Consider the following 8,639-nt stretch of genomic DNA (forward strand, 5'->3'; position numbering starts at 1 on the left):
GATGGCACGAGGAAAGACTGTACACTGTTTGTTTCATACAACACCTCGAACGTCAATAGATGTGGTCCACACACATGTTTGAATTTAGCACAGAAATTGCAACCGTTTTCATAAATGGCGAATGAGTAGCTGCACGTGCAGTCATACAGCCTGTCGTTAGCTGCGTTATTTCAACTTTAGCTATTGAAATTAACAGTGATGAGGAAACTCACTCGGCTTAATTGCTCTATTTAAGTCGTTCGTAAAGTCATGCGTAACTTTACGAATAACTTCATGAAACGGGGCCCAGTAGCAATTAAGATGTCGGTTACTCTCACATGAAATTATTGCCACAATCCTATCGCAGTTTAACGTGTGTCTTATGATTGCAGTAACAGAAGTTCCTTGTCTATCCTTTCGTATTACAGACTTGAAGGATTTGAATGAAACCATTCCTACCATTTGATGATCGTAGACTGAGGGTGATACACTGGGGAACATTTTCTTTCCCACAGGTCCGGACATTCCTCCGTGACTTCTATGGGGTTTGTTCTCCGTACCAAAAAAGAGAAATGTCTCTTTGGAGACAAGAAGAGAGAATCAGTATGATCTTACGTGCTCTCGTGTAGTCAAAGTAAGCACACCTGACAGGATTGCGCCATGACGGCGGCTGTTGAGAAGAAATTATGCGGCAAGTCGTAGCAATTACACTTCACAGTGAAGCTCGAAAGACGTGGCATTGTACACAACCACTTGGCTAAATCCTCTCCCAGTTTGGAATTTTCAGAATCGTCTTTCCCGTACCCAGAGTTCAATATGAGATCTTGGATCTGGAGCAAAATAAAGAAACCAACCACCATATTGAAAAAAAATATTGCAAAATATGGAAAGATTCAGTGTTTGCTGTCAATATGTAGAGTAATGTAAAATCCCTGAACATGCATTGAAACAGGTTCAAACGTTCATAAACACATGAATTAGATCACAGGATTTCTCAGATTGAGTTGTCATGAAATGTAAGTACACACTTCCTCTCTCTCTTCATGACACTATTTTAGTACAAGAGAAGTAAGTGTTGAGTTCGACGCGTGAAACAAGAATCGGTCATGTCGGTAAATTAAAGAGCAATGAAAAACACAAAATATGATTTGAACGAATTCAGTAATGTTAGCAGAACACATGAGCGAAGCTTGAGGAATATCAGACAATTATACTAAAAAATTAAACATTTTTTTTAGAACGTTGGTGCAGCCATCGCTACCCGAGAAGGATACCACATTTCGCGAATTCCCGTTACAGATTGTACGTGTGATGTATGTATGTATGTACGAACAATAAGATAATAACGAAGTGAATTACACAAAATTTGATTTCTTATGAAAAGTACACATTCCCTCGCACATGCAAATATTGAGGGAAACATTATTTTCCTGCTTCAGAAAGAGGTAAACCAAGCGCTTTTGCATTATGATAGAAAAGTAAACCATGTTAAAATTTCTTTATAGGCCTATTTTCTTTATATAGTTTTCCATACCCGACGTCACAAAGAGTTGTAGGCCGTATTCGTCTCATCCAGTTGAACCAACACTCCGGCAACATATCCCGGAGATGTATTAGATTAGGTGATTTCAAGATCGGTGCTAGAAGTGCAAGCGGATTTCGCAGTGCTGTGATTCCACCACCTAGTGTTGGGGATCGAATGTGATCGGTATCGCTTCGTTAATCTGAAAGTCGGTGTTGGAGCTCGATTTAAGGCAGTTGGATGGGAGATAGCACAGCACTAGCACTAGCACTAGCACGGAACTTGAAATCACCCATTGTATATTGATTGCTTCTTCTTTCTCTCTCACTGACATGATTCAGGTATTTGGGTTTCATTCTCATTTAAGGGGTACATCATCTAGATTCAAAATTGCGTCATCTAGATCCACCATCTAGATTCAAATTTGGCATGCTCGAAACAGGGAAAAGCGAACATTCCCTTAACATTTTCACCACCTATAATAACTGGAAAATAATATTTGATAATGGCGGCCATTTTTGGTTGACAGTTTGTCGGCCATGTTGAATATCTCAAAATTTCAAAGATGCAAGAGTTGCATCACACCCAGATTCGGATTCAGTACCTTCGACATATTAAAAGTAAAGCTATACCGTTCCTTTTACAATTCCATCACTGATAAAAGAACGTATATAGATCTGATAATAGGAATCTTTTTATCGACCATTTTTGCTGCAAAATTGAAAGAAAATTGTCGGTCTTCTTTATAACGGGAGTAGCCTTTTAACAGTGTTTTGAAATCGTGAAATACTAGCTAATTCGCATCTATGTCAGTTGGGGTCAGTGGACGCACGTTATTTCCCGAAAGTTGTTGATAGGTAAAGACCAGCCTTTTGTCAAGGCCCTCTCGCTTTAATGGGCGAGCGAAGCGAGCCCAGCCGAGCGCGACATCACAACCCCACTCAGCTGGGCTCTCGTCACTATACAGCGAGAGAGCCTTGACAAAAGGCTAGGTAAAGACGGACATGAAAATTGAATGGCGGAGGAGGAGAGGAACGAGCACGCAGCAAACAGCGAGCAGCCGCCCCAGCATCTTTCCAGTCGTTACACTTCGGCTGAACTAACTACTACTAAAGAGACCCATTCCAAAATATGAAAGCTGCACAACCCACACCGGACACCGATTACAGCCCTAGGAAAAAAAAAAACCCGAACTTGGTGAATCAGGCATTGTCCTCCAGGACTGCATTGCCAACAAACGAAAGAACTAGCCACCCCCCCCCCCCCAAAAAAAAAAAAAAATATTGATTTTAATATAAGATATATTTCATTGCTGAAAAATGTTGAAATGTGTATATGAAATATTGTAGTAACACTTCGGCTTTCGCCTGTTATCTACACCACGTCATGTCATCGTTTATGACAAGGACGTACCTGACAGTTTGAAGCCTCCTCGGTGAGAATCGTGAAGAAGTCCGCGTGAAAAGCAATGTTGGTTAGGACTGCTTTTTGCAGCACACAGCTGGAACATATAGCCTTCGCCAATTCACGGGAAATAGTTTGTCCACAGTTTCCTCCGTCAAGACACAATGATGGCTAAAGGGAGCAAGCATTTATTGATAGTAGTAAAAATAACAGTCCGCTGAAGAATGACGTGGGCAAAATTTATAGTAGTTATTTTCGAGGTGATTAAAATATAGGAAACAGAGTTTTATATTGTAAATCTATATTACAGTTCGACATTAAATGCCTGAAGTGTGAAAGGGAGAGTGCCGTGCTCTTTTTGTTGCATGTATAGACCTATATAGCCAGAGCATAACTGGGGCAAAATACATGACCACATCAGCATTCATAGGTAACTATGCAGTATACACGCAGCATGAAACCGCTCTTCGATACGCGTCGTCTTCGGTATGTTCACGCGATCAAACGTGAATAGTAAGGGTCTACTTCCAGTAGCAGATTGAAATCTGGTTCTCTTCACCGATCAGTCTGATTCTAATCGAGCTTAAAACAGCTGCACTATACCATTTCCATTCACACATTAAAAAAAATTGATTGCAATACAGATATTTTCTGACTCAATCCAAAATTGTTTAAATGTTAACAAAGTCTCTGCGATGGATTTGGACTCTTCGCACCGCAGTATTCCTTGTGAGCACTTCATACCGGTTGCAGTTGTTCGTGGATCATCGTCAAAATTTGCATGACGGTGCATTATGGTAAAAGGAAAAAGCCTATCTTTTTTATGGTGGCGCCCTCGCTTGTTCCATCTTTATACACAAAAAGGTAATTTTTGTAAGGGTGTGCGCAACGCTGGCCGTGTTTTTCAACAAATATTTTCCATCCAAAATTCGGTATGTCAATGTATCATAGTCTAATCTAGACACCTATACTGAAGTTGATGCTCCCTCCTCCCCCCCCCCCCCTTCCACCATTTACAGGATCAAAGGTCACCCTGATCAAGTCAAAATGTGCAAAAATGCAGCTGCTTAAAGAGTGATTGGATTTTATTCAGACTTGCTAAGGAAGGGTATGGGTGGCCATTCTACATGAAGGACACAACAGTTTGTGGTGAAGGCGCCCTCAGTGTTCCGACTTGGATGCCATGTCACGTTTCGTGCATGCCATATCACGTTTCTTGTATGCGCTCTACAATAGCCACATTTCTTGTCGGATATCATTCAAATTAGCTATTTTGATTGACGGGGATTATTTTAAGCAACAAAAGTTTCATTGAGAGCGCCCTCATTCTTCCAGCTGTTGGGGATGCCACCTAGAAAATAAAAGGTTATTTTTATGCGATAACTTGATGATTAACGGATGTAATTCAGACTTGCTAAGGAGGTGTATGGGAGGTCATTCTGTATATTGACACAACTGTTTGTGGTGATGGTGCCCTCAGTGCTCCAATTAGGATTGTAACATTTGTTAAATGTGCTCTATCAGTCACATTTCTAACAACTTTTTACGGATATTTATGAGGGAGCGGGTATTCTAAATAACACAAGTTTTCATTGACAGCAGCTTCGTAGTTCCGGCTTTTATATGCTGCCATATCATTTCTATTGTATGTGCTGTACCAGCGTCATTTCTCGTCGGATTTCATTGTATCCCGCGAACAGCCCCAGGTGCCGGATTATACATTTTGGCCTAAAAATTCATCGGGGAAAACACGTACTCGAGCGAATGCTCTGGTAAAATTTATGAAATTAGTTGAGAGCAGTGAAGATAAAAAGATGAACTTTGACAAGAATTTGTATCTCCAACAATACCGGTTCCACGCCAGGTTTTAAGCGAATGTGAATAATGATGGAGGTTGAGAATTTTGCGCTCACTGTCACGCGGGGAAGTATAATAGACACACACACAGCCCAAAATAACGTCGACATTCTACATAATCTTTCTGTCGCTTTTCAAATCGACATCAAAGCTGTATCACTTACCACTTGATTGCAGTGTACCATAAACGCAATTCCTGCCTTTGTATGTTCTGACTTATGCGGTGACACTTTGTATTCTTTCCATCGCTCCCCCACTGCTCTGGCAGCCTCCTCAGAATGGCATTCGAACGCAACGTCAGTGCAGAAATCCTGGTCTGCACACTCTATCAGGCTGCCAATTATATCAAGACTGAGCTCATTCCCTAAAGATGAGGCGAGGTAGAATAGGTAACGGAACTCTTTGTGTCGACTGAGAAGTGTGCTTTTCAGGTCGTCGTACTTGGTGCGGTCATTAGCGAATAAATATTCAATGTATTTCCCCGCAGCATATTCTTGAAACAATTTGTGGGGGAACGAAACCGTTGACACAAAGAAGGATGGAATGTTGACGTCTCTTTCCATTGTTAAAACTCCGACTCTCCAGGATGTTTCCATTGCATCACGACAATCTCTGAAATGTTCTTCACGAAATGAGTGTTTCCTGTCCAGTAAGCCGTTCAGCGCTATCTCACTTATGTCTTCAATTGCCTTTCCAACTTTACTCTTCAAATGTTCAGTAGCATTCTGGTCCTCTAGATCTTCACATTCTTTTAAAACGTAATGTTCTTTTAGAAAAGAGATAATTTCCTCAAAAACCTGGCGGTTAGTTTGCACTTTTTGCGTTTCTATTTGTCTTTCTTGATGTATATTATTATTCCACATTAGGCAAAACATAGCGCAATAGATCGGAAACGGGGCCATGTTCTTCCGGATTACATAGTTTTCTTCCATGAAAGTAATCAAGCTTTCTGAAAGAGCATCCTTCTTTGGAAAGTACCTCTTGATATGCGTTGATAGATTCTCCCTGTTATATCCTTCCACGCCAAAAAAAGTGTAATTTTCGCTAAAACGGTAGATTCTCCACAATTCATCTTCTTCCCATGGTCGTGTGGTTACGATTACCTTGCAAGACTTATATTGCTCTAATTCTAAAATGCGAATGACCTCACTGCTGTTGTTTTCACACAATTTTCCGCTGTACTCATCGAAACCGTCAAACACAAGGAGAACTTTATTTTGTCTTGTTGAGACGAAGTTGTCAATCTGGTCTGTTGTTGTTGTATTTGAATCAGAGAGATATCTTTTTACAATGCCACTAATACTCTTGCCGTCAGTGACATCTCGAAGAGGAATTACGATCACCATGTCCAGATCCTGGAGAATCCTACCCTGGCACCAGTCCCAGGCAATCTTGGCACAAAGAGTTGTTTTGCCGATACCTCTCTCACCCTCGACAAGAATGCGCTTTGAAACACTGGTCAAAAGTTCACCGTATGTTGTTGGTGTCTTACGTCCGCTTTGCACGTCTGTTTGACTCAAATTAATGTCAATTTTATCCAAATCAACAAGTTCCATAAAGCTGAATGGATCCACTGTGACCTTGCACTTTGACGTACCGTAATACGCCTTCAGGTCTTCTTGACATTGCTGTACTTGTTTCTCTGTTAGCCAAACTGAGCCAGGTGGTGACCCTACTTGGAATTGGAGAGAAACGGAAAAACAGAAAGTTGTATTATATTAATTAAATATAATGTGTAATATGGAGAAATAGAGAGAGAGAGAGAGAGAGAGAGGGAAAGAGAGAGAGAGAGAGAGAGAGAGAGAGAATAGGATATTAACCTATTTTACTATACTTCCATTACGTCCATTGATTGTGGTTTTATATGATCATTATTCTCTGAAAAAAAATAGCGTAACTCAGTTTTTGCTTTCGCTTTCAAAAGAGCAGATTGACTTGTATCCGCTGCTGACACTTCATTTTCTCAAAGGATCGGTTTCATTTTTTTTTTTGTACCGACAGTACAGCTCATTTCATGATCCTCGGGGGAAATTTCAGGAGTTCGTTATCGTACAGAAGAAAATAATTGTTACAGCGTAACTGATCACTGATGGCGGCAAACATTTACCACATGCTCGAGAACTAAGACCCCGTTTACAGTGCGAGGCTCGGCCGCGGCTCGGTCGCGGCTCGGCCCAGCCCCGCTTCAGTGTAAACGCGCAAATGGCAAAATGCGGGGCCAAAATTGGCTTCGCAAAGGGTCTGAAAACCAGACTATACCAAATTGCATTTGTTTACAAGCAGAGCGCTCCTACGACAAAATATTGAAAGGTTTGAGTTAAAAGCGCGGCCGAGCCCGGCAGTGTAAACGGACAAAATTGCGGGGCCGAATTGAGGCTGGGCTCGGCCGCGGCTCGGCCCAGCCCCGCACTGTAAACGGGGTCTAAGACGTTTATATGGTACAGTGTTCACAACCAATATGAATTTCACGGGGCCATCAAGAAATAGATAATTACTGTCTAAAGCAATAATTTAAGATGACACTTGGGAGGGAAATGCAATCACCACAAAAATGAGGATTTCGTGTATATTCTGTGATATATTAATGCCATAAAATGCTAAAACTTCAATACCTTCTGATTGTCTTACATTCCAAGATAGGTAAGAAATGTATAAGACATACCTTCCTCTTATTGATAATTATATCATTATCATACGCGAATCCCAAGAAACCATTAAGAAATTAGCAAGTACAAAACTTTAGGAGAATCTGAAGTCCCCCTTAAGATGACCCATCCGATCCCCCATGAACAAACTTGAAACTACAGTCACCAATGTACCATCTCGTGGCATTACTTTAATTCTAATTCTAGATCTGGTTCTGGAGAGGAAGGTTTTGAAGATTCCCTGATATGAGACTCCTGTGGTCTCCAGGAGGGTGTCTAAGGAGGGGGAGAAGGAGGCATTGCGCCCATTTGAGCAAATTAAGATCCTTTCTCCTGTCTGATGTTATTTGCCAAATATGGTGAAATCTGTCAAGGTGCTTTGCAGGAGAAGTTGAAAATATACAAATTATAATGCCCAACGTAGACGGAGGCCCGGACGATGATCCATCTTCAATGGCTCACTCGAGCGTGTGAGTCAGGCACAGTAAAAATGGTTATTCAAATATTTCATAGCAGGAATACGATTCACATCTATTGCATTCCTTGTCATACCCATTAATTCTTCTTCATTATCTTCCTCATGAAGTTGATTTGGTTCGTGTGGTCTCCGCCAGCATGGAATCCAGCCACATCCTGTGAAACAAATCAAGGACATTGACGACACAATAATATTGATGGTCGTTTTTCAATGAGGTCTTTATTACCGCATTTGGAAGTTATTCAAATATCACTTTGATTTTGATCATTACATTTTTATCTTCTTAATTTCAATGTAACGTAATTACATCTTGAATGACTTGCATTTCGTTTAAATTTGCGTCACAAAACTTTATGATTAACTGTCCTATTAGTACAATCAATATCTTAAAATTACGATTATTTGAAGGGTATTGTGAAACAGCCATTCTTTATAACTCACTTGTTTTGTTTAATAGTTTTTTATATAATTAATGGCATCCAAACAATGAATAAAATATCCAACAATTACAAGAAAATCTAAACCTTTTCTTGGTAGGTAGTCCGGATGGTACTTCTGCAGAAACTTTCCAACAAGGAAAAATAGAACGACCAGGGCAACGGTTAATCCAATTATTCCACTGATGAGTCCAACATTATCACGCTTCCCTGAAATATGATGCAGACAGTTTGGTTGAAATTGGTTATTTGCTCGTTAGTTTAGCAAACCAGCAAAAATGTAGAAATACACCCCTCAATTATAACGCTGGCGTGTT

General features: G+C 40.5%; 1 long non-coding RNA gene across 1 annotated transcript; it reads right to left on the minus strand.

Annotated features, from left to right (window-relative positions):
* Positions 1 to 6,423: 6,423 nt before the first annotated feature.
* Positions 6,424 to 8,429, minus strand: LOC139720766 (uncharacterized). The gene is made up of 3 exons (XR_011710185.1): positions 8,410 to 8,429; positions 7,960 to 8,040; positions 6,424 to 6,434 (listed from the first exon to the last, which is right to left on the minus strand). It is a non-coding gene; the product is annotated as an uncharacterized lncRNA (long non-coding RNA).
* Between the last annotated feature and the right edge of the window lie 210 nt (positions 8,430 to 8,639).

This window comes from Diadema antillarum, unplaced genomic scaffold (assembly GCF_040938485.1).
Source record: "Diadema antillarum isolate AM-2024a unplaced genomic scaffold, OU_Dant_1.0 scf00000133, whole genome shotgun sequence".
NCBI lineage: Eukaryota > Metazoa > Echinodermata > Echinoidea > Diadematoida > Diadematidae > Diadema > Diadema antillarum.